This window comes from Lonchura striata, chromosome 15 (genome assembly GCF_046129695.1).
Source record: "Lonchura striata isolate bLonStr1 chromosome 15, bLonStr1.mat, whole genome shotgun sequence".
Classification (NCBI taxonomy): Eukaryota; Metazoa; Chordata; class Aves; order Passeriformes; family Estrildidae; genus Lonchura; species Lonchura striata.
The window spans coordinates 9666071-9693302 of NC_134617.1; the positions used below are offsets into that span (position 1 = coordinate 9666071).

The window sequence follows — 27232 nt, forward strand, 5'->3', positions numbered from 1 at the left end:
TCCTGCATTTATCAACATGTTCCCTGAATGCTGTGTGTGAAACTCAGCACATGTATTTTGTACCGTGCTATGCACAGCAGCACTGTGTGGTTTTACACATTAAAGTAAGCGAAGCCTCTCCTTTACAGTCAATGTAAATGCTCCCATTGATTTCTCCTAGGCTAGGGTTCCACCTTCTGTGCTTTAAGAGGGTCTTCCTTGGATTTATTTAATTTAGGGGATTTTTTTCTCTTTTTTTTTTTTTATTTTTTTATTTTTGTTTCACTTGAATTGATAATTTTGGACACATTTTATCCTTGCACACAAGTTCATTTAATGTGGATAAAGGACACATCTACCCCTGGCAGGTTAAACATCCTACATCAGCTTTCCTATTTCATTGTTTTTGTGGCAAACATATTTCCCTGATATGCATATACAAATCCAATTATGCTTTAATTGAAACCCAGATTTATTTCAGCTTTTTTTTTCTTTTTCTTTTTTGGTAGCCTATTAATCAGTTCTTCACTAGCAGAAGAGAATATTTATCATCCTTTTGGAGAAAAACATTTGCACAGCCATCCCATAAGGATGGCTTGACTGATAGATTGGCAGTGCCAATGTTTCAGATGAGACGGATGAAAACTTCTGTGCGGGATTCCAGCTGGGAGCAGGAGCTCCTGGAGGACAGGCTGCTACCAGCTGAACTAATCCTGGCAAGTGACCAGCCTAAATCAGGCCACTGAAAGCTCTGTTTTGCCCAAAGGGGTTTACACTGGTGTAATTACCTCAGCATAGTCATAGCAGGAACATTTCCTTAGTCTAGACAAGCTCTAATACGTTAAATAGATCTATCGTTTGCAACTGGAACATCCCGAGCAGCCGAGGCCAGGGACAAGGCTCGTGCTCCCCTTCCCTTGGCTGCTCTGGCCCAGCTATAGCAGGATTTGGAGGTGGGCTGGAGCATCCTCCAGGTTGGTTGGTCTGAGACAGAAAAAAGGGTCAAGCAGTGGCTCAGCCATTTCCTGACTGGATTCATTCTTAATCTTGAGGGATTTTAAGTGTTTATTTGACTTCATGCATTGATCCAAATGTACTTAAAGGATTCCCTGACAGCTGCCAGAAGTTTATTTTTAAACTACCAATGGAAAATTGACTTCCTGACACTGCAATATTTAGGTTGCTTTCGAATATCTACATGTTTTTCTGGAAATGCTTCCAGCTGCTAGGACTGAAGACTCCATTTTTGCCCTTTGGGAGTCAAGTAACAAAGGTAGTGCAGGCTGCTGACTGGGGCCAGCATCCTGCTTTCTCCAGGAAAAGAGGATAATCGCTCTCAAAAGACTTCATCAGATGTTAAAAGCCATAGTGTGAAACCCATTTTGGAGCCTGTGATCTTTGGATCACTCCCTGTGTGTATGGCACAACATGGCACAAGCCATCATCAACTCTACCAATTTTTGGATTTTTACTCTCTGTTCTGATTTTGCCAGGTTGTAAGACCATCTCTTCAGGCAAATTTCACTTAACATGTATTTTCTCTGTCCCTGATACCCATAACACTTCAGATTATTAAAGGATTTTAAAAGACTAATATTTTTTTCACTCTGTGTGTTTTGTTCACCTCTTGCTGTTGGAACTGGACCAAGCAACTGGCATTGCATTTAATATTTCTTATTACTCTCACTGTCGGGTTCTCAGGCGCTTGCCCAATGCTGAAAGATCTGAGTTTCAAACAGGAAGGAACATGTTTATTTGTTTACAAAAACACTTTTCCAGGGCTGCATCCTGTGGTCACACAATCATCCAAGGAGTCCCTGCTCCAATGACTCATGCCTCTAAATTAAAAGGATCCATGAAGGCGGATTTGCAGAATCACACTAATTTCTTCCACAACAATTTTTACGTAAACTATAAGGAAAAGTGTGTTGATTTTTTGGGTCTATAAAACTTGATTTTTTACCAAACCAAGGTACAGGGCTGCTTTTTTTTCTCTTAAAGTGTTCTTTACATTTTAAGCAAATCCTTACAACCCATTGGAAGTAGCCTCTTCCCCTGCATCTGCTACAATTGACATAAAGTACACTTTGTCCTGGGATTCCTGTTTGAACATTGGACGGGACAAAGTACAGGAGAAATCCAAATATTGTCCTTTCAGCTCAGGCTCTGCTCAGACATGCTGTCCAGGCTGCAACTGAGCCTGGTGAAGAGGAGTTGATCCAGACCCACCTTCCAACTGCTTCTTCCCTTGGGTATCTCCCACCAAAGGTGTTCCATCACACAGGCCAGTGTAGTTTCCCACACAGGTACTCCCCAGCTTGCTTTTGTCTGAACAAGCTCATTTCTAAAGGACAGCTCTGCTTTAAAAGAGTTACTGGAGGGAAGTGGTGGAATCACCATTCCTGGCACCTCCTGTTCAAAATCCAGGTTAATGTGATACTTTGGAATATGATTTAGTGTGCATGGCAGTATTCAGTTGGAAGTTGTTCGTGATGATCTTGGAAGTATTTTCCAACCTTAATGATTCTGTGATTCTTTGATTAATTTTGAAATTTTAGGAGTTATTTGGAAAAATCTAGGTTAGGTAGATCAGAATGAGAATCATTGCTGACAATGGGGCTGGATGGCAGCAGTGAACAGCTGAAGTGATGGCAGACAGTGAAACTGGTTTTAGTTGTGGTGACCTGGGACATCTGAATGGAAAACTGCTCTCTCTGGATGCTTGAGAGGGCAGCAAAAGGAACAAGACCCAAACCAGTGGCTGCTTCCCCAAGAGGTACTTGCAGGGATTGGTGATTCTGAGGAAAAGGGGAAAGGGTTGGCTGCAGCTCTCTCTGTGATCCCCAGATTAGCACATCAAATTTCTGCAGAGCAGAGCTGGAGGCTTTGGCGGCTCCTGCCTTGCACCCATTTGAGTTCTGTGGCAGGAAGCTCTCCCTGAGCCTTTGCAGCCTGACCCACTCCTCCCCAGAGCCAGAGCCATGCAGAAAGAAAGGGGGAGTGAAGTGGAAGCAGCTGCTAGGAGGTGAGAATAAAGGGAAATTGTCAGGATAATGGTGGTGGAATACAGTGGCCAGATCATAAACTAAAGGAAAATTATTCCAATGTCGAAAATTGACCAATGTGACGTGGGGTGTATTGGCCACTTCTGATACACTCAGCATCACTCCAGACCCACAACAAAAGATGAGGGTTTTTTTCTGCACTGTTGTTTTGTTTTAAATGATTGTTAGTGATTGTTTGTGACAAAGAATAAAATAATTGAAGAGATGAAGGGGCAAATAAAGCAGGAAAAAGAATATGGGATTAGGGGGATGCTGAATTTATAAATGTTCACACCAAAATTATTGAAAGAAAAAGGAGGATAGAACAGAAATTATTTTAAAATCTGAAGTCATCAAGGCAAAGCTTTCTGTTAATGAATGCAGAACACTTATTTTCAAACTTAGAATATATTTTTATTTATTTTGACATTATTATTTCTTTCAGATCTTTGCTTGACTTTGTCAAGACACCCTGACTATGAACCAGGATGAGCTTGTCATCATCCTGCTTTTCTGTACTTCAGACTGAAAAAGGAAAGAAAGTGAGGACATGTGAAAGCGGAAGAGAGGATTATATTGATGTATCACTTATGACACCCCCTCCATCCTTGATATTTCCCTCTTGCCAGCAGGTTCGTCACTTCCCCCAGCTCAAATGGATGTGGAGCAGCTTGAGCAAAGCACAGCAGGGCTGCTCCTACCAACTCCTGAACGCTTCCAAGGTGGCTATAAAGAAACCAGATTAAAGCAGCATTAAAAGCTGTGCTACAAATCCTACCATATTAAGCAATACAGTTCTACTAGCTGTTTTGGGCTAACTGAACAGAAGGGGTACCTTGGAGTTGAACTACATGTTTCAACAGTATGTTGTTCTGAAAAGTGTTGTATATGTGCCGACATCCGCTGCTGGCATGTGTACAGACTGGAGCTTGCCAGCTCCTCCTAATCTGGAAAGAGGAGACATGCAGTGTTAAATACATGTGTCATCACTAGTCATTCCCTCCCTCCCCCCAAATTTTATCATTTGGTTGTGCAACACATTTGAACCAAGTCAGCCCATTTAGTTTAGATGAACTTAGGCCAAATAACTGTACTGGAGCTGACTTCAGAGGCTTGAGAGGAACTGCTGGTGTAGCTCTTCCATAAGTAAATGCAAACACTGTGTTATGCTCCTTATTCTACTCCTTAGACAAAAGCCTTTTGGTAGGGTTGCTGTTGGAAGGAGGGAGAGCCCCTGAGAAAAACTGCAGCTCATTGCATCACATGACTTTTGACTCCCATTGTATTAAACCTTATAGGCAAAACAGGGTCAGGTCTAAGCAAGGCTGACAAAGAGGACTCCAAGGAAACCCATGCTGCAAGGGGTGGTTTTGGTGACTCAGTAGGTGACACGGTTTTCCTGAGTCAGGATTGAATGAGTGTTCTTGCATGACGTTAGTGCACCCGAGCTTAGGATGTGTTTTAGATTGACAGCCAGTAAGGGTCCTGGGAGACTTTTGTACTCATCTAGAGGGTGATTTTAATCTCCTGGCTGAAGTCCAGCTGTATGAATTGTGATTTCCCCCAGTATCTACTTTGTATGGTGTTAGTCATTGCCCTCTTTAAGGCTGTGACCATGGTGCCTACCACAGCCCGTAAGTACATGTGGAGCTGCACTTTTAGCTCATCAGGTGGAATGAACACCTGCCACCTACAGCATCAGCTGCACAGTATTTAGAAGGGGTCTCGGGGCTCCCTCCCTTCCCTCTGATGATGGCAATAGCACCAATGGAGAGTGAGCTCCGTGGTTTAAACAAGCTTGAGTGCTGTCCCCAGGGGCTGGACACACTCCCTGGGGCTCTTGGGGTGACTGGAGCTGTCTTGTATGGCTCTGGGCTGCACCACCAGCACTTCACTGTCAATGGGGTGTGCTCAGGAGATACCCACAGCTCTCCTCTGTTTTTTTTTTTAATGGCTTTGCTGTTCTTTATATCATCCAATAAGTGGGCTGAAATCAGAAGCCCTGCATACAGCCAGGAATACCGAGTACACCTTGATGGACCTGGCCCTGGCTTCAGCTCTTGAGACCCTCAGTTTTAGACTGGATGTGAGCTTATTTTGTTAATTGAGTGGTGAATCTGTTCTGATCCAGAATGATGCAGTAGCATCAGATGGTGCCTTTCTGAAGGCTATGGAGATGTGGAAGGTGTGCAGTTGCCATAGGCGGTTTGTTAACAAAAAGAAGCTGTGAAAAGTTTTGATGATTAGAGAAGAAAGCACAGAAGCAGAGACTTTAGAAGGACAAGAAGAAAAAGTATGTAAAAATGTGATCCCCCATTTTAATGGCTAAACATGAATTATGTTATGAGATGCTTTCATCTTAGTATAGGTTAGCATTCCCCAGCTTTTTATATTTGTATATAAATATTTTTCTTGAAGTAAAGTCAGCCTAATTGAAAGTAAGAGCCATTCTATGTCGTTTATTTTAATACTCTAATATATTTCCCCTAGTTAATCATTGCTATTTCTAAATATAAATTTCCTTTCCTTTTCTTTCAAGTCACTTAAAATGAAAGGGCCTACTTTACTCTTTGACCTTCTCTAACAAGCAGACCCTTGAAATGCAGAATTTCCAGAAAGCAAGCTGCAGGAACAACAGATGGATTTAGTAAATTACAGCCTGCAGATGAATTGTATGAGGAGTCAGTTTGGGATGGAGGCTTAAAATACACAGAAATTTTCTGTGCTGTAGCTTTTTTCTTGCTGTCAAACACTGCCTGGTAAATGCATAACTCATGTGATGTTAGCTTTCTGCACTGATTGATTTGTAAAAGCTATTCCATCCCAAATTGCCAGCTCTTTGGGTCTCAGCCTACAACCCTACTCAGCCAGAAGACTCTGTCCTCTAGGTATGTTTCACTATTTTGCATTTATTTTATTTGTTAAAGCTATTCTGACAGACTTCTTACCCTGATCAGCAGAGTCTAAAATCTGTTTGTGGTTTCCCAGGGATTTCATAGACAAATTATTAGTGCATGTGTATTTGCAGGACAGGTGACTCCTAAATGATAAAAATGTAGTTTATAATCAAAGTGCCTAGTTTGTAACAATAATCTTGGGCTAAGCATTTGCTTATCTCCTAATGTGTTAATCCTTCTCAGGATTAACAACTCATTTTTCAAAAGTGGTCTTGGCTCTGCAGACCTTGTTGACATAACTAAATCTTTGTGAGTTCATGAGGTGTGATTTTGTGCAAGGACTGCAGGAATGGAAGGTCACTTCAGTAGGTTTCCTCGATGTGATTTAGCTCTTGCTCTGGGGTGTGAAGCTCCATAATGCATGTGATGCAGAGCAGAAGCAGTAAGTTGTCATTGTGATCAAACACAAAGCTTCTGTGGGGAAGAATAAATTATTTGCATGGGTGTGATGAATGCTTGAAGGGAATTTGATAAGTGGCATGTTGAGCACTGGGAAAATTTCTGAATATGATCCACGTTGTTCTTTGCAGTGTCAGAAACTTAACATGGGCTGTCATCCCTAGCTCTGGTTATTGTGCAGTTTTATTAAAGGTCTTACAAAATGAATCTAAGATAGAATGGCCATCAATATGAGATCAGATAGGCTTAGGGGTTTTTGCATAAATAAGGATTTACTTCTATCTACTCCTGTATTCCTAGGATGGTCAATAGTTTTCCTTTTGCACCAATTTCCTGTGATACGTTTGAGAGTGCAGTCCTTGAAGTCATTCGCATTTAAATCAGCGTGTGACAGACATCAGTGAGTCTCTGCATTGGGTTTTTTGCATGTAGCCTACACTTTTCAGTATGGGACTCCCAGGAATCCTGTCTGCTTGAGCTAAAATATAATTCCCTTTTGTAAGGAAAAGATGCATATGGTAATAACAATCTCATCAACACTTGGGAAGCTCATACAAAATACCTTCAGCGCTGCTTTCTGTTTGCCCTCTGAAAGCAGATAATGGTATCAGGGGCTGCAGTTCAGTACTGCCCTGGTTCCACAACAAACCCACTGGGCACTCTTCGGGGTGCAGCCCAGCTCCCATCCCCAGGCATGCCCTGACACCCTGCAAAGGAAATTCGTGGTGTGGGGGGTGGCTGTCCACCCCATCCCGCCTGGAACAGCGGCAGCGCGGGGCTGGGTGTGTGCCCAGTGTGCCCAGGGACACGGGGGTTGGAGGGAGCATCTGCCCAGCCCTGCAGATCTGCCTCCAGGGAATCCTCCCATATTCGTGTGTCTGGAGTTGTAAATGCTCTGCTTGCAGAGCAGGTCTCAGTGCCTCAGCTCTTAATGTGCTGGTGGCATCCAGCAGCCAGGCTGCCAACGCTGCGTTCACAGTTGGTAGTGGTGTTACGAGACTGCAAAATTTTCCCACAGCTCACAGATCCAGGCAGGACTGCTTCCGTGAGCAATAGTGACACGATGCAAACTTGAACAATTCCAGCAGAACACCAACCCTCGCCTGTCTCTATGAACTTTTTCCAAGGCAAGGCACTATGAGTGAAGGTACAATATTTTTTCCTCTTCAGGAGGTCTGTCCCACAAAATATAGGTGCGTTGTAGGTTCCATGGCATTCCTTGGGCTTCTTGGGTGTAAAAGGGCTCCAGTGATGCGCAGTAACCCACACAACTTTTCTCTGGTGTGATTTGCTACCACTCTAAGGTTTGCATCTCCATAATACAAGCTGTTGACACAGAATATTGTTGAGCTGCACAGTCCTTCTCTTGAGCCACGCACAGCAAGGCTGGGTAACGGTTCAAGGGCTGAAATGTCCAGCTGGAGCTCTGCAGAGAACTGCTCAGGGAGGCAGAATGTAATTATCTACGTTGGAGTCTGGCCAGGTTTCCAAGGTTAACACCTTTCATCTTGACACCAAATCTTTAATGACCACATGTGGTAAAGACATTTGTTCAACATCTCATTTGGGAATGTGGCATTGTCACTGTGCCTCTGTTGTCTTGTATTGGTTTAAAGGAAAATTGGTCTCAAAGTCCTTCATGGACAACCAAATGTTTCCTCTGGAAATTCCTGTTTGAATATAACCAGGACCTACTGGTCTGATTTCTCGTTCCTCCAAATCATCTAGTCCTCTGTCCTCCTTACAAGCTAATAGAGAACACTGTAATTACCCTTATTTTCAGGCTGCCAAATAAAGTAATTAGATAAATGGGCATTATGATTTTGGAAAGATACATTAGAGAATGAAGGGGAGTGATGAGAGCATGTTCTCACAGAGCCAATTAAAACATTGCTGAAGAGATTCAGTGCTTCTTCCTGGCAATCCAAGCAGACAAAAGAGATTCACAGGGATTTACTCAGACAGAAGAATGGCAGAAAGGCTCCTTTCTGTTTCTAAGCGTATGACATATGGAAATTCAGCTGGGGAAATAACTTATGGGGTGACTTCTTTAAGCAGTACCCACCACTTAGAAATGGTGGAAGGATATGAAGCATCTTCCTTAAAGATATTTGTTGTGATATCTGAGATGGCCTAGCTGAAGCAAAAAACCTTAAGTTGCATTTACTTATTAATTAGTCTTGTTTAGACTTTGCAAAAGACTTCTCTTTATGATCATTAAAAATATTAAACTTTTCATGCCATTAATCTCTGTTTAACTGAAACTTTTGCTTAGAAAGAATTAAAAATATCTAGGCTATGAGGGTTTGAGGCACATTGAACAGAAGCACAAACAAAATGTGTTCATGGGGGTCAAGGAGATCTGGAACACCTCATATTATGCTAAATACAAACTCTAAGCTTGTAATTTTTAATGGCTTTGGAGAAATGCCTCTTCCTCAGTAGCAATTTTAATTGCTGAATAAAAAACTGGATCCCAGTTTTTGCTACCCTTACAAATAAACTGCATGATCTTCTCCATGTGCCAAGGTGGTGCATAAGGCTTCAGTCTGAGTCTTGAGTTTTTCCTCTTGATTGCACATCCATGAAGCTCTTTATACCCACTGCTCTTTAGGTACTTTGCAGTGAAAAGTGTTCATTTCACATATTAGAAAAATGAGGCTTAGATATTGCTTGTACCAAATTAGAGAGGAACTAAAATTTTCTTATCCTCTCTTTCAATACTGATATTGGATCATACCACTGTAAAGCAAGGAAAAGTTGAACTTGTCCATTTCTAATGCCACAGGATTTCCTGAGCTCAGTGTGAACCTTCCTGGGTTCTGTACCAGGTATTTTTGTTCATATGAAGTAGTATTTGAAGTACAATAAAATTCTAACCTGTGAACGGAAGCAATAATTCAACTTGAGCTAAATTCTCCCCTTCCAGAAGTCATTTTTTCCCAGATTATTGACATATATATATGTTTATCAGTAAAATTTGTGATCTTCAAAACAAATCAGTCCTCTTTGTGCCTGGCATCTGTCAAATTGGAAGGTGTATCTGCTCTAGTGAGCTCGTATGCTCACAGGTGTTAATGCTGTGCCCTTTTGCTATGCTCTGTTTAACTGCTCCTCTGGACTCAGTCTGGGGTGGTGACTCTCCTTAGGGGCTGTAAACCAGCAGGAGTTTCTTGCTTTCTTTTATAGAGACTGTGGCAGTTTTCATAGAAAGAAGTGTTGTAAGCCAAGACAGAGAAGAGGTTTGCAAAAGCTTTGGCTGTTTTCCCTTGAGGCGTGTACATCCCAGTTAGCCAAAGGAAGCTGCAGCAGCAGCTGTAAGCACTGTGTGCCTCACCTCTTGTTGTGCTGCTCCCCTGCTTAAAAGGAGCAAAAAGATTTCTGTGGTCTGAGAAGGTCCTGCCACGGATGTCAGTACTGTTCTGTCTTGGTGCATTTTTTAGCAATATGCCATATTCTTTAAGAAAATACTTTTCAATGTTAAATACAGAGGTGAAAAGAACAGAGACTGTAGCATCCAGACAATATTGATGATAGGTCACATACAAAGACTACCTGGGCTACCTGGACCCTCTAGAGACTACATCAAGATCAACTTGTTTATTACAATAGAAATATCTGCTGTAAAAGTTTTCTTTTCTTGTGGTTAAACAATGCCTCTGAATCCAGAAATATCTGGAAATCAGAATATCTGAATCCAGAAAAGGTTTGGGATGGGGCCCCTTCCAGCTTCCACCAGAACCTGGTTATGTGCTTTGTTTCTCATCTTTCTGTCAAGTGGCATTTCAGCATTCCAAAATATTGGTACATTTATGGTTTTCTCTAGAAGTAATAGTAAATTGAAGAATGTGCTCTTCTTCAACTGCTCTTCCTGCTGTAGCTCTGTCTGATCTCTTGAATGTGCTTTTGATGCCACGAATAGTTGTGAGGCAAACCTGGGACCACTCTTCCCAGGAAAGGAGAAAAATCTTACAAATCCTTTTTCTTTTAAGGTATTGGGAAGCACAGAGTTTCCACCCAGCTGTCACTCCTGATGCCACAAGCCTCTGGCAGTGGGAATGCCAAGTCCCATCCCATTCCCCTGCAGGTCTCTCCCTGCTGACCCAGCCCTGCCCCTCTTCCCCTCAGGGGAATAAAATGTCTTGGGACATTTTGGGACATAAAATGTCTGTTTGCACTTTGCAGGCAACCTTTGTCTTAGCAGCTGAGGAGCCTCCTGCCAGGGCCTGAGAAGGTTAAATGCACAGAGTCAAATGTTTCTCGCTGGTTTTGGTGCTGTGGGGTTGGCAGGGCTGTGGGTGCTCACCGAGCACCGGCCCAGGAGCCGCCTGTCCCTGCAGTGCTGGCACAGGAGAGGCTCAGGGCCAGCTGTGTCCCTCCATCCTGCTGCAGGACCAGCTGAGCCAGCCTTTCCCCCTCCTCCTGCCCCTGCTGTGCTCAAGTTGGCCTTCTACAGCCAGCCTTTGGATCTCCGTGGGGCCATGCCCCTGCCTCGCTCCCAGCAGCCTCTGCCCAGGCCTGCACTGCTCCAGCATCCCAAATTTTATCCCCATCCATGTGAGAAGCTATAAAATCCTTGCTCCTCCAGTCCCAAGACTTGGCTTGCTCTCTATCTCATTAAAAAATCATAGTAAAAATTCTGGCTTTCATTACTCCAAAGAAAAGCTTGGAAAAAAGGTCCCTTTTGTCTGAACCAGATATGAAGAGAATGCCTGAACATCTTTATCTGTTTTGGGGCTCTTTTAGAATCTCATGATTTTTTAAAAATCAAACCTCTCTATTATTTCATTTTATGAGCAGTCTGACTAATGACTTTCGTAAACTTGTGTTGGCAGAACTAACAACTGCTTAAATAAAATGAGTAATTGTTTTCATTCACCAGTTGCAAGAGCAATTATAGTTTCAGTGTTCTGCCCCCAAATGGGGGCCAAATTCTCCAGTCATGGATTATTTATATTACCTGTCTCCCTGTTTACACTCTCCAGACCACTGATGGCTCTATTCAGTGTCCAGGCCACTTCTTGTAAAATCCGGTTGCTTCAGATTTGAGTAATCGAGGTAACTGCTCCTCCTTTTGATTTCAAGCATGAAATAAGTTACAATGAATTAATGTAGCTTGATTTGTTCATTTGGTGCTAAGTGGCTACTAAAATGTTAAGATGTTAAATGTTAAGAGACCTTTGCATAATTTTCTGACATGTAAACTTCAAGGGAAAAAACCTCATTGAATCATAGAATGGTTTGGGTGGGAAGGGACCATTAAAGATTGTTTTGTTCCAAACCCCAGCTAAGGGCAAGGACAGCACAGCAAACCTCAGGTTTCCCTGATCAAGCACAGCCAGTGAAAGAGCCAGAAATAGTTCAGCTTGAAAGGGTTAAAGAATAGACTAATCTGTCACGTGCCTGTTGGACATGAGCTGTGGGACAGCTGCTCTGGGAATGGAGCTGGTGATCCCTGGTACCCCGGGCAGGGCTGAAGGATGAGTCTCATTGTCTGGGATGCTGTCGTAGTGCTGTGGTTGGAAATCATACCAGGATGGAACAGCTCAGCAGGGATTCAAGTCCTCTCTCCTCCAAAGGTCCACTTGTGGTCACGTACACGGCCTGGAGCACAGGGAGTGTCCAACCCACGGGAGCAGTGGGAGAGATGTGTAGGAATGATGGAGTCATATTGCTGTAGGCACCTCCGTCCCTGAATCTTTATTGCTTTTTGTGCCACTTCACTGCAACATGGAAAAGGCACAGAAATTATCTACTTTGGCTCTATCTTACTGCTGAAATTGAGCCAAAAGCCCAAGAAAAGACAGCTTTACTGGATTCTGCAGTATTCTGGGCATGGATTGAAAGTTTGTAATGTTCCCTTGTCTTTCTAGTGGAAAGAAATAAAACTGATACCTTGAAAATCACTGAAGTCTAAATAGTGATTTTCTCATCTAATCCAAATTTCATAGCTTTATCCTGTTTCTGCTATTGCAAACTCCATTTCTGTGGATGACACCCTGAAAGCCACATTCCTAACCCCCTGGTCTGCTTCTTGTCCACAAAACAGCTGGAGTTGATAGCAAGTAATTCATGGAGAGAGGGGAAAAACAAATCAAAGTGAGAGTGGTAACCTTAACAGTCTCCTTTGTACTTGGCAGATCTAAAAACACTTCCCAAAGTGAAGGTGCCTAATTTTAAATCCTTCAGCCACCCAATGTGCTTGTTAAGAGGAGGGAGTGAAAGCATTTGTTTGTAACAGAGCTATTAAATATAGGATTTGTGTCTTATAAAGTGGCAGTGTTGCTTTTGCAGGCTGATTAGAAATGGTGAATAGATTTGGGTCCCATGGCCCTTGGAATCAATGCAAAACTCACCCCACTTCAGTAGGAGATAGATAGAGAAAATTGTTCCTATTTCCTATTTCCTAATCCCCTGTGAGTGTCATAGAAATGTTGTCTTGAATTACACAAACATTGTAGGCAGGTTTTGGATGTTCTGGAAGCAATCTTTAATGCTAATGTGTAGTAAAGCGATACTAGAGGTATGAATCTCCAAGAATTTAATTTTAAACAGTGTATCTGAAAGCAATGCAATTCTATTGCAACATCGCTCCTGCTTTGCATATATATATATATTTCTCTTTTCCAAGGCTCTCAATATGATTTATGAGCAGCAATTAACTCAACCTTTTTACAGCGTGTGACAGGTGTTGCTGGGCCCATTTATGAACCAGGCAAGCTGAGGCACAGAGGTGTCAAGTGTAGTTTGGCAGCAATAGTATTGCAAAATGAAGACCAGAACCCAAGAATCCTGAATCACAGCCCCTATTCTATGAGCTCTCCATTTATTGCTAGGAGAGAAGATCATTAAAATCCACTGGGCTTGTCTGGCAGACTTTATAAACTTATGCATGCTTTTAAATGCAGTGGGGGTTATCGTTATTAAATGATGAATGTAGGAGGGTTTTTACATAATGCTGAAGAAACACATTAAACCATGATGGAATGAGAATCAATATAGGTCATAAAAAATAAGCATTCTGCTGAAATGGATTTCACCTGTCATTCAGCAATGTTTATATACTGTGCTTGGTTTATGCTGCTGTACTATGTAACAGAAAATATTTTTTTCCAATGTAAATGACAGGTGGTTTTTAGAATATTGTACTTTAGTGCTCACAGACCTTGGGCTTCCTTCCCCTGCTTAGCAGGACTGAGACTCTATCACAGCCTGCAGCACTGGGGGAGGTGTGGGCTCTCTATATTTTATGCTTACAAGATAGTCTGGTGTTTCAAATCCCTCTTGGAATAGTGACCTCAGTGCTCTCACTGGCAACCTCACAGGATGGTATAATGCTCCTGACTGGGGAAAAGGTGCTCCAGTCAAGATAAAATTTTCCTCTCCTTAGCTGAGACCACAGACTTGCAGTGTCCCTTGGGGACAGTGCTCATCCTCAGATGCATCACCACTGAGGCAGAGCTGGAATTAGAGATTAATATCTGCTTCCAGTCGTGGTCCTCAGAGATCTGCAAAGCTCTAGACCAATAGAAGAGGGGCACTTCAGCTGAAACCTGGTTATAGCACATGTTTTGGAATAGAAAAAGGGGCTCTGAGCCTCTATTTTTCAGCTCTATGTGCAAAAGAAGAAATTTATAATGTATCTTGCAGCTCCTCCTGCAAGTACATTCATATTAGTAATACACTAAGAATTCCAGAAGTTCTACCATGCTAACTTGGGTGGGATAGAAACATGCGAAAACTTGATAAATGCAGCATGGGGATTTGCCATGTGCTTAACTCTTGGAAAGGGAAATGCTTTATTCATATCTGAAATTAAAAGCTGGAAAGTAGTGGAAATAGGACCTTTTTTTTTGTGTTGTATGGAGGTTTCTGCCGTATGGTAGATAATTTAATCAGGGGATTTTTTTTGTAATGAAAAAGAAAAGTAGAATACAGATGTGGGTAATTGAATATAGAAGATCTTGTTTCTGGTTTTAGTGTAAATGCATTTATTATTTGTAAACCTGACTAATTTGTAAAATCACACAGCAAAAAGTGGACACACATTCAGAATTATCCAAACCCCTTATGAGTGTGAGCAGTACTTCATGAGCTGGTGTCAAAATGTTCCCCAATAATGGTCTGGGCTACCAATACATTTATTATTGTCACTGAATAAATCTTCTATATTTTTATTTTCACATACAACTATATTAAACTTGGGGCAGTATTTCACCCTTTGCAGATAAGTACTAACAGAGAATCAGGTAAGCAGTCAATATTGCTGAAAATAATGCCAAAAATATAAAACCCATTCCCAAAATCTAAGCCAAAGGCAAAACCAGTGGCCTTCTAAGACCCTGGAAGCCAACAAAAACTTCTCAGCCCATGAGGCTGGATGGGCTGATGATCCTTATGCTGCTCTGGACTCTTGATTCAACCCCAAATCCTGTGAAATGGGAAGGCAATCCCTGCCTATTGTTTGTTTGTTATGTTGGTTGTTTTTTTTTTCTCTAGCTGAAGGTGCAAAGCAAAATAGGTCTGTGGTCCCACTCCCATTACAGACTGTGAGAGTTTGCTTACACTGAAGTCACTGACAAAACCCTCAATAGCTTTAATGGGGGCAAGAACAGGCTCACTGTGATTTAATCTAAAGTGTTCAGCTCAAGGCAGAAAGACGGGGGCTCTTTGAAAATGACAACTTGTGGGTTTTGGAGAGGTCATTAACATATTTGTCATGGGGGAAAGAGGGTAAATAAGGAACTTGAAAAGAAAGACAGATATTAATTACGCTTCAGACAACATTGTTGTGTGCTGATGACATGCTGCAGCTCTCCAGACAACTGTAATTTGCAAGGGAACCCAACAAGTAGGAGACTTTACAACAAGCCAAGCAATTAGTTCTTCCTGAGTTGCAAGAGTGACATCATGTGTGCAAAACATGCCTTCGCCTTCAGCTAACAACACATACTCATTTATTCTTCCTGCAGGGTCACTGTTGGCTGTGAAGGCCATTAAATCATTGCTCTGATGGATGCGTTAACTTTAGAGCTGAGTGAATAAGGGTCCCTGAAGTGCAGATAAAGGAACACGTGTCCAAAGCTCCAACTATCAACAAACATCTAATTTTATGTTCTATAGCTGGCTTACAAAATTATTGTATTCTTTAAATACCTTAAGTAATTCTCCACGGTCTTGAAAATTTGTCCCTGTTGTAGGGTCTAACCTGATAAATGAGTGGGTTTTCTTTATTTGGTTTTGTTTGTTAATTTTTGCTTTTGGTTTCTTGGTGTGGGTTTTTTTTTGTGTGGCTGAAATTTGTCAAGACACTGTTGGACAAGCTGAGGCTTGCTTTTATGAGCTCTTTGTATACAGATCTGAGAGGGAAAAAAAAAGCAAGGATTTTATTTGACTAGGAAATTGATTTGAAGTTAAATACTTAAACAGCAATGTTCATATATATCTGGGTATAGATTTCCAGAGTGTGTACTTGGTTTCGTAAATTGCATCACTTAGTGTTTTGCACTGCATGAGTTTATTGAAGAGACAATAAAGATCTATCTGATACTCAATGAGGAGTAAATTATGGCATTGATCTGGAGAGACAATTACATTTATTCTTTAATCAGATACATAGTCCCACTGGAGCCACATTCTACTTACCTGCAGTAAATTAAGCTCCTGCTTAAGAGCTTTATAAAATCAAAATCAAAAAAAACCTAACTCGTGAAGGTATTTCAGATCTTCTGTCTGTTAGAAGTGTAATGCAAATTGTCATGTAGGTTTTTTTTCCCCCTCTGGATTAATGAAAAAGAAGAATGAGTTGTGAACAAACTTGACTTTAGAGATCCACTTTAGTGTGTGAAAAGCTGTTTTATCTTTTGAAGAAAGCTGTTGCTACAAATGCAAAATGAACATTTTACCACTACATTTTTTTTCTAAGCATAGCAGTGGGCACAGAGATTTGGCAGAGCAGGGGCACAGCCAGCCTGGCACAGAGAGCTGAGGAGCTTTGCACCAAACCAGAGCGGGTTTCTCTCACTGGGGTGAGGCTCTGGACAGGGCTCTGCACATCTTCGTTGCCTCTCCCCAGCCTGAGAGTGTTTGCCCAGTGTTGGTGGCTTTCAGTACATCTTTATCTGTCCCAGATTTGCCTTTTCCCAATGAAGCAGAAGGGAAAGCTGCTCTTTTCAGCAGTAGCCCAGCCAGACCCACGACCCCCTGTGCTGCACTCTTCTGTGGAAGCCCAGGCCAGTGATTTCAGCACAGCAGGGTATTTGGATCTGACCACCCACACCAAGCTTTCAGCAAATAATCTATATGGTTCTTTTGTTTGTTTCCACACATGTTTACATAGTCCCTAGAAGTTTCTAAGATTAGAACCTGAGGAAAACAGAAACCTGTTCTCCAAAGCCAGCAGGATGTTTTAATAGGAACTGTTATTGCTATTATTAAGAACAGTAATAATCTTATTTAACCAAAGGCAGGGATGAATCTTGCTGGACTGTGCCTGGATGTGTGCCATGTCTTTATATCCTTGCAAAGCTGTGGCCAACAACTATCCCAGAGAAATGGTAAAGCTGATGATGGCTGTTCTGTAACAAGTAATACAAAAGGGAACTGTGCAGCCTTTTAGTGCCTGAGACACGACAGTTTCCTGGTATTTCTTCTATTTGGGACAGTTCATCCAAGAAGAGGGAGGCAGATCATGTACAGCACTCAACTGAGTTTTCTGCAGTAAAGTTCCTGTTTTGGTCACAGCACTGCAGGCAGGCAGACATCTGAGAAGGTGACAGTAAAAGTGCCAAGCAGAGCTGAAAGGGAGGAAGAGAATTCTGACTTCTGTGAAAAGTCTGAGCCCTGCTCCTCAGCTACAACTGCAGGGACTTTCCTCCTAACTGAACCCTGAGGATCCCTTCATGCGAGCCTGTTCAGTTAACTCCTTTATCTGTAGCTGCCAGCATGGCCACAGATGTGACAGGGGAAGCCACTGGTTTTAGTGGTGTCGTCAAAAGAAGAGTGAGGCATGTGTGCATGATCTTTTTTGGCTACAAGCTCTGCACAGCCTGAAGAATTGAACCTCCCACAGAGGCAGAGCCTGCCTGCTTTGTGGGCCATTCTGGTTGAATTATTCCTCTGGCAATGCACCCCCTGAGCTAAACTTAAATAATATGAAGCTGGTGACAGGCTGGTTTAGGTTTTAAGTGCATGTTTTTGATTAATTTGCTGTATTTCAAGAGGAAAAAAAATGTGTAAACTTGGTCTTTATTAAATACTACACTGCTTTTCATGTGTTGTTGAACTACAAAAATCATATGCCTTCTTTGCCTGCCTAATGTACATTTTCACATATGGGAGAGGCAGAATTGGGACGCTCCACATTTAAATAAATACTTAGCAAAAGGGTGTGGGGAAAACTGAGGTTCTGTAAGGATTAGGGAGAAGATTTCAATGTAATAAAAAAAAGAGGCACAAAATGCAACTAGTAAAATCCATACATTCTTGTGCTATGTTCACTTGGCCATACTGACACATGGTGTATAGAAGAGCTGAAATTCTCTCTTCTCATATTCATATGTGCCTGTGTGCCCATGTTCATGTCCACCAAGCTCCCACATAGCATATAAGAGAGAACCTATTTAGTGGTTTTAATGAAACTACAATTTCATAGCTCTAATAATCCGCAGCTAGGAAAATACATGCTTTCTTCCTTCATCTTTAGATTTATTTGAGAGATTTTTGTTTTGTGGTTTTATTGGGTGACTTTTCCAATGAAATGATTTAAAATAATTTAATTTCTTCGAAGACTATAGTGGTTACCATAGAAATACGTTAGCTGCAAAACAAGGAATAATTAGTTTATACATTCCTTTGTGTCCCCTAATTTCTTCCATTCAGGATTTTTAAGCATATAATTATAGGGATTATTCAGCTTCGTGATCTTTTCCCCCCATCTATAAATTCATTTAAAGACAAAACTCTGATGTCTGTAGAGCATAAATAATAATGATTATATGTGGTAATTAGTCCAACCCGTTTGTCCACATAGCAGAAACAATGTGTTTTCTGTCAGAGGCTGCAATGCTGTCTAGTGGCTACTCAGTGCTTCCAGTGTGGCATCTCCAGTTATCTGTCTTATCCCCTATGGCTACAAAACCAGTGACCCTTAGGAGTTAGAAATGGGACTTTTGAGAGCCCTGCAGGACACTTCCTTGTGCTGTTCAAGTTCTGGACAGTTCTTGTCAAGTTAGACAAGAAAGGCATCAGCAAGCTCCAGAAATGTCTCAGGCTGGGTGACAGTTGAGCAAGGACAGGAGTATTGCAACACTGGAGCTGTTATTTTACACCTCTGCCCTGGCTGGATCTGCCGAGCAGGCAAAGTTCTGCCTCTGTGGAAGGGCTGAAACTTGTAGGACTTCTCCAACAACACTTGTGATGGATCCGGCTTTTTGCAAAATGGCAGTTTTTCCTGAACACAGGGAAGGGTGTTGGAGCCCTTCAGAGTAGTTCAGAAGTTAAATCACTTTTCAGCTATTGTCCCTTGGAGAGAGGTTCTTTCTTAAAGCTCCAAGATGAGCAAACTGGAATAAGAAAGAATCTTATCCTCCACTTGTTCCCTTTCTCCAGTCCAATCTGTCTGGAACTCTTCCACACAAGGGAAAAGCATCAGGAGCAGGATTTATGCACAGCCTTTTGTTGCCCACAGCCTGCTGCTTGGGAGCCAGGATGCTGCTTATGGAGGTGGTGGCTGTGGCCTTATGCTCCTAAAATCCTGAACCTGGAGAGAGGTAAGGTCCTATGCTTCTGGAATCCCAAACCATGTCCTAACTCTGAATTCTTCTTTGGAGAAGAGAGGAATACCACCACTACTTTGTTCTAGTAAATCTATTCCAGTGATTCTCAGTGATCAAGCCTTTAAGGAAAAACAACAATCAGTGTCATGTGGCTTTCAATGACTCTGGTCCAAGCCAGGATAAAATCATGGAATGATTTGTATTGGAAAGGACCTCAAAGCCCATCTCATCCCAGCCCCCTGCCATGGGCAGGGACACCCACCCCAGACTGGCTGGTCTCAGCCCCACCCAGCTGTGCTTGAGCGCCTCCAGGGATGGGGCAGCAACAGTTTCCCTGGACAGGGTGCTGGTCCCGGTGATTCCATCGCACCCGGCAATCCCATCCCTCCTGATGTTCCCATCACTCCCGCTGTTCCATCACTCCCAGTATTTTATCATTCCCACTGTTCCATCATTTCCGCTGTTCCATCATTCCCGCTGTTCCATCGTTCCTGGTGTTCCATCACTCCCGCTGTTCCATCATTCCCTCTGTTCCATCATTCCCACTGTTCCATCATTCCCTCTGTTCCATCATTCCCTCTGTTCCATCACTCCCGCTGTTCCATCATTCCCGCTGTTCCATCATTCCCGCTGTTCCATCATTCCCTCTGTTCCATCATTCCCACTGTTCCATCACTCCCGGTGTTCCATCATTCCCTCTGTTCCATCATTCCCGCTGTTCCATCGTTCCTGGTGTTCCATCACTCCCGCTGTTCCATCATTCCCTCTGTTCCATCATTCCCGCTGTTCCATCATTCCCACTGTTCCATCATTCCCACTGTTCCATCACTCCCGGTGTTCCATCATTCCCTCTGTTCCATCATTCCCGGTGTTCCATCGTTTCCGGTGTTCCATCACTCCCACTGTTCCATCGTTCCCGGTGTTCCATCACTCCCACTGTTCCATCGTTCCTGCTGTTCCATTGTTCCTGGTGTTCCATCATTCCCGCTGTTCCATCATTCCCGCTGTTCCATCATTCCCGGTGTTCCATCATTCCCATTGTTCCATCATTCCTGTTGTTCCACCACTCCCGTTGTTCCATCATTCCCGGTGTTCCCATCACTCCCGCTGTTCCATCATTCCCGTTGTTCCATCATTCCCGGTGTTCCATCATTCCCGCTGTTCCATCATTCCCGCTGTTCCATCATTCCCGGTGTTCCATCGTTCCCGGTGTTCCCGTCCCTCCGGCCCGGCCGGACTCGCGCTCTCCCCCGGGGCTCGGCCGCTCCCGGCAGCGCCCCCTGGCGGCCTGGGGTGGGCGCTGCAGCCGCCGCGCTCAGTGCGCTCCGGGGCCGCTCCGGGGCCGCGCCTCCCTCGGAGCGCTCCGCCGCCTTTCCCTTGGATCGCTCCCGCCGCCTTTCCCTTGGAGCGCTCCCGCCGCCTTTCCCTTGGATCGCTCCCGCCGCCTTTCCCTTGGATCGCTCCGCCGCCTTTCCCTTGGATCGCTCCCGCCGCCTTTCCCTTGGAGCGCTCCCGCCGCCTTTCCCTTGGATCGCTCCCGCCGCCTCTGCCCTTCGGAGCGCTCCCGCCGCCTCTGCCCTTCGGAGCGCTCCCGCCGACTTTCCCTTGGATCGCTCCCGCCGCCTTTCCCCCCGGAGCGCTTCCCCCTCCTCTCCCCTCGGATCTCTCCCGCTGTCTCTCCCCTCGGATCTCTCCCGCTGTCTCTCCCCTCGGATCTTTCCCGTGTCTCTCCCCTCGGATCTCTCCCGCTGTCTCTCCCCTCGGATCTCTCCCGCTGTCTCTCCCCTCGGATCTTTCCCGTGTCTCTCCCCTCGGAGCGCTCCCGCCGCTCCTCACGGCCGCGCCCGCGGATTGCACTTCCCGCAACACGGGCGACTTGCTGGGGAGGGCTCCAGCGGCTGCTCAGAGTGACCACTAGTCTAGTTTGTTCATCTTGAACCTTTAAAGAAAGAACATCTCTGCCAAGAGGCAATAGCTGCAAAGTGATTTAACCTCTGAGTTAGGGAGCCATCCCTGCTCAAGGGGTAAAGCTCAAATCCCTGATTCGGATGCTGCTTTCAGCAAGTTCTGATCTTGTACAAATCTAATTCACACTCTGATATTCAGAACACAATTTCTAGTTTTTTTTTTTTTTTTTAAATGTTTTCATAGATGAACTGTACGCTTTGGTTTATTGAAATATAAAATTAATTTCCTAATGCAAGGATGACTTTTGGTAATAGAACATAATATCCGGGAATGGACACTCAGGGTAGAGCATTCCACTTAATGCAATACTTGCACAATTAGGGGTTGCTTACCTTAAGAATTATTCGGAGGAGTAATAAGAAAAGAGCAAGAAAATTCTAGTTAATAACCTGGGCAAAACAATTATCCTTCTAAGAGTCTTTATTGAATCATGTATGCAAAGCAGAGGAGTTTTTCATAACAGATGCATTTAATCTTGATGCAATAATGGTTTTAACCCCACAATGTCTCGCAATTCAGAGTTTAGACTAGTTCTGATGTGCTTGAATAGAGCCTCTGGGATCACAAACAAGACTCTACTGTTGTGGAAGCCCCTCAAAGTCTTGTTATTTTCTAGCACTAACCATAATAATGAATGCCTGGAAGACCATTTATATAATGGCTCAATGGTTAGTTTTCATAACTGCCTGCAACAGGCCGTTGGAAGATCTCCCAGTGTTTACTGAAATAAATGTTGGGGTGAGGCCATGGTGTTTGTGTCGTAGATGTAAACTCTGGAACAAGGAGAACAACCTCATGGCATGCCCTGCTGTGGAGTTTCACCCTTCCAGGCTGAGGGCAGCACCTGGCAGCTCTCGCTGCTCTCTGGTTGCCATTCAGACTGACACCGTTTGTACTGGGCTCCTGCTGGCCCTGGTGGTCATGTCGTGGAGCACACCAAAAGCTCAGGTCTGTGGAGCTGCATCAAACAGGGATACCAAGAAAAGACTCTCCTAAAAACCAGGGTGTTGATCTTTACCTCATTGCATCCCATGATGTGGTCAGGTATAAGAAGAGCACTGGATCGTACAGCTGGCAAAGCATTAGTGGGTCACCAAGACAATTTCCCTCCTTCACAAAGGATGATTCTCCTTGCTGAATATTTGCTAGGCTTTATTGTGCTGGCTTTTGAATTCTCCAGTGAAAAAGTTTCTACAAATTGCCCTTTTACCCCCAAAGTACTTAATATTCTAATTTTCTTCTTTGATTTTCTTTCCTCATATTGAGCCTAAATTTCTCTTTATTAAGTTTTCTGTAATTGCTCTCAGATATCCATCCTATCCCATCCCACCTGCTTCCCCCCCACTCCACATGAAGCAGATGCTTCTGGACCATTTCCTTTGGTCAAAGATATACATATGTAATTCCTCTAATCTTCCCTCTACCACCTGTTCCCTCAGGGTCTTCATTATTTTCCTAGCCCTGCTCTGAACAGCTTCCCATTTATAAACATTATTTTATGAGGGGTTCTGAGTGGCTCATTCTGCCATCATTCTCTCCCCTTCCCAAATCCACACAATACATGGAGCTTGATTTTTGGGTACAGACCTGGCTGATCCCACTCTCTTAGCTAAGGGAAGTTTCACAACCACAGAGTTCCTTGTCCCACCATGTAACCAGATGCTCTGCAAGCAGGAGTATGGCACATCAAATGCTTCTTGCAGTTAAATATCTACCAGAATAAAGTATTGATGGCAAGCATGACTGATGAAGAAAGAAGACAGTTCTTTCTGATGACTTAAAAATCCTTTTCCAAGGACTTCTCTGGTGTCTGATATCTATCTTTCCTTGCCTGGCTTTTTTTACAAGCAGGAATGGACATTGAGACACAGTTGTAAGTTTTATAACTTGCTTTTTAAATCACAATTAGTGTCTGTCAATATTATCTACTGAGTGCTTGCAGTGTCTGTCTCCTGGGATTCCTGCTACCATGGTATTTCTTGTGACAGTGATGGAATGTGATGCTTTTTGTGGTGACAGGACAAGGGGAAATGCCTTCAAATGAGATACAATAAGTGTAGATTGGATCTTAGGAAGAAATTCTTCTGTGTGAGAGCAGTGAGGCTCTGGCAGTGAGGCTTCCCAGAGAAGCTGTGTCTGCTTCACCCCTGTAAGTGTTCAAGGCCAGGCTGGCCAGGGTTTGGAGCAACCTGGGATAGTGCAAGGTGTCCCTGCCCATGGCAAGGGGCTGGCCTGAGATGGGCTTTAAGGTTTCTTCCAGTGTAAACCATTCTGTGACTCTGTGATTTCTGACTTCTTGTTGTATATGACCTGTGTTGCTGTTCTAACAACTTTTATGTTTATCTAGAAAATAAGCAGTTAAAGTCTGCAAGTGGAGTTAGTTTTGGGTAAGAATATTTTGAGACTTGACTTAACTTCTTTGACACAACATTCAGATTTCATTCTCTAATGGACAAGTTTGGAGAAATATATGTTTAGGAGTCTTTTTATGATAAAAGTTGTGTATATGTAGAACAAACCCCAACTTCTAAAACACTAAGTACTAGTAGTGAAATATAATGACCACCAAGTATTTAATTTCTTGAAATAGACCCCAAGAGAGATATATTTCAGTTTTTTGTCAATTGAACATCTTTTAAAGAAGTTGATCTTTACAAGAACAAAAGAAAAAGCTTGAACAGTAAGTCCACATGAAATGATTGTGTAAGTAAATATCCCCAATTAAGGGAGGATAACCCAAGTGAGCCTCATGCACACAGCTTGTGTGAACAATAATTCAGACTGTGGCTGAAATGGGTGGCCACACCTTCCTTTGGGATAAATCATCACCATAACGTGTGGATTTGGCCCAGGGTTTATGATTACAATGTCCTGCTTCTGCTTGAAGTGCAGAATGTTCTGTTGGATGTTTACCTTTGCCTTGGCCAGTTCTGAGAAGAATAAGGGGAGGAAGGATAGAGGTGTGTGCCAGGAGCTCCTGGGACAGCCGCTGCTTTGCTCAAGGAATGGCCAATTCTGCTGCTCAGTTGGCAATTATTGTTACTGATTTTTCTGCTACTTAATTTCTTCCTGTCTCCTAGTGCTTGGAAAGGCTGGTCTCAGACATGACCTCTACAAGGGACAAATCCTTAATGTCCCTGTCAATGCTCAGATATTATATTGACTGAGGAGCTCAGAAGGTGGTGGGAGGGGGTGAGGGGCAGCCAGAAGGTGGGTGGGAATGGGAACAGGATGATGTAAAATCTGAGAGCTGTGCCACTGCCTTTATAGTTATTGTTGTTAGACAAGGACTGCAAAAGAAAACACGAGCCCAAGTGTGCCATGCAGATCATGCTGTGGCAAAGTGCTCCATCCTCCTCACACAAGCCAAGCCTGTTCCTAGACAACCCCTGAACTGGAAGTAAAAAGCAGTCAAGGTGAATTCTTCCCTGTTCCCACCACAGATCTCTCTCAGCAGAGTGGAATTGCATCATCTCTGTGGACTTTCTGGGCAAGGTTGGCCACTAACTGTTGTTGAGGGTTTAAAAAATTTAGAAAATCGTATCATTGCAACATCCATGGATCTGAAGTTGCTTTGTGCTTGCTTTAGTGTTCACTTTGATCTGCCTGGAGAATCTAACCATAGTTAGCTGTTTAATAAGCAGGGAAAGCGTCTTTTGGCCAATCCCCTGAACCACTACAGGAAGAACTGCCTTCATCATTCAGGTGAAAAACTCTTTAATCTACTCTAAATAACTTCCCATGTGGGAGCTCCACAGCCTCTCCAGTCAGCTGATTCCAGTGCTTTCCTCTCATTCAAAGGATTTTCATGATATCTAACCTGAATCTTTCTTGCCAGAGTCTAAGTCCATCCTCCTCACTGAATTTTTGTGGACATGCCCAATAAAATGTTTTCTTGCTTGGAAGTCTTTTAGAGACTGTAGTCACATCATTCTCTTGCTGGAGGCCCATTCATTGAGCTCAGCAACCTCAATTTTCTTAGTCCTCTTATATGGGCCATATATTTGGGTTGTTTGATAATTCTTCTTTTTGGCTATTGTATTCTTAGACTCTCTCCAACTGTTCCAAATCTTTCTTGAAGATGAATCCCCAAAATGGCTTGGTGGTGGCACAGCTGAGACCACAATGACACAGCACACAGCTGTTGCATTTTGTTGTGTAAACTACAGGAAATACTGCATATTCCATTTTTTTTAATTTTGGGAAACAAATCACAATTATTGACTCTTGTTTGGCGTTACCCTTTCACAGGGTATATCTGCAGGGGTGTATTTGTGCTTATTAATTTTATTTATACCTGTCCATATTGGACTTCATCCATTTTTACTTCTATTGTAAACATCTTGTTGCTCTTCCTCTTGTTCTCTGATGTGTTTGCAAAGGCTTCCACATCCATGTTATCTGGAAATTGAGTTTCCTGAAGATCTGTGATGAACAAACATGATAATGAGGTGTTGACTGGGAGTAGCCACTTTGACATCCATGCTGAAGAATCACTGAGATTTTATAGGGGGAAAAGTGGCCAAGTACTCCCAACAGTTTTGTCTGAATATGACCAAATCTGAGGCTTTTTTATGGCTGCATTTTTTTTTTTTTTAATAGACAGTCCAGATCAGGAGTTACTTACCTCCCCTGAGGGCTAAAAGGTTACCTTCTCTGGGGACTGGGAGCAGCCTGAGAGCCACAGCCTCATAAGATTTCCACCTTGTACCAAGTAGTTTCTGTGTGGGTAGGAAGCACTGTGGTAAAGGGATCTGAAGATAAGAAGGGGCAGAAAACTTTCAAACAGAAAGTGTGAACCAAAGCTTGGTGAAGTCAGTGGAAACTCTCTGGTAGCTTGTGGCCATGTGGAGGGCTGTTAAAGAGGGGCACAGAAAGAAAAGCTATACTGTTGAATTAGAAAGGTTGTTATGATAGGAGAGGAAAATACATTCTGTAGTAATTTCTAGGGCTCTGGGAGGACACCCTTCCCCAGGTTGCTTGGAAATATTTAGAGAAAGACCTTTTGAGTTGAATAATTATGTTAACACAGGACTTGAAAGAGAGAAAGAGGAGGTGGAACAGAATAAAACTAAAACAGAAATACAACAAATTTAGAAAAACTAAACCAAACTTTTGACTTTCTGAAACTCCAGGTATTGTGTGCTATCCTGCACCTTTTTAGGGTTTCTGTTTTGAAAATTTACTTTCTCCTGTCTGTGTACAGAGTACATCATGGTTTCCACAGTGAAAACTGATCACTGTTTTCAGTGCAACAGCTCTGTGGGCAGCAGGGATGATGGAACCATAGGCTCTGGGTGTCTTTGGGAACCAGTGCCATGCAGATTCCTTCCCATTGTCCTCTTTACTTGTACATTTTGCTGCCATTCAATTAAAGGTGCTGTGTGATGTGGATGGTTGAATGCAGCATTTTCCCCAGACAGATAATTACCCTGCCTTTTGCCTTGTCCTTCTAATCACTACTAAAAGTGGTGCTGTTGGTGCCTTTTGTGAGCCTGCAAGTGTTCTGTGTTTACATAAAGTCTGAGGGCAGAATTTGTCTGTGCAGTAACGTTTTATCAGCAGCAGGTAGCAATTGCAGGAGAATAAGTCTCTGTCTGCTGCTGGGTTTCCAGAGCCTGTAGACTGCTCGTTACAATAATGAGAAATGCAAGTAAGCAGCGTCGCAGCAGCACTTGCAGTCCCACTTTCTATTGCTGTCATCAAAGGGTTCAGGAAAGTTTGCATTCAGAGTAGTTTTTTTGCTAATGCACATATAGATGTGCACATTACTGTCTGGGAAATCTTGTGCTGTACATAGCAGCTCATGGTCTGGGTTTGGGTGCTCGGTTCAGTGGTTGTGGCCAGGTGAGGACTGGGACTGAGAGCAGAAAGTCAATGTAACTCCAGATATCCCAAGAAAGAAATGTGTCTGGGAGAGGGATCATGACCAAAAAACTAACAAAGTGAAGTTGTATGACCCTGGAGCATGAAGGTGGTGTGGATTTTAACCAAAAAGCTGGAATCATCCTGACACTCACAAAGCACTTAGGAGACAATTGTAGTATCCCACTTTGTAGGTGACTCTCATTAATTTATGCCTTTTCTTTTGTTTTGTTTGGGGAAGTGG

General features: G+C 43.1%; 1 long non-coding RNA gene across 1 annotated transcript in view; it reads left to right on the forward strand.

Moving 5' to 3' along the window:
• The first annotated feature begins 5889 nt into the window (after positions 1 to 5889).
• The window catches only part of LOC110481067 (uncharacterized), a 29931-nt gene continuing 8588 nt past the window's right edge, over positions 5890 to 27232 (forward strand). The window contains exon 1 of the long non-coding RNA XR_002467198.2: positions 5890 to 5911. This is a non-coding gene — a long non-coding RNA (uncharacterized LOC110481067). The remainder of the gene's footprint in view (positions 5912 to 27232) is intronic.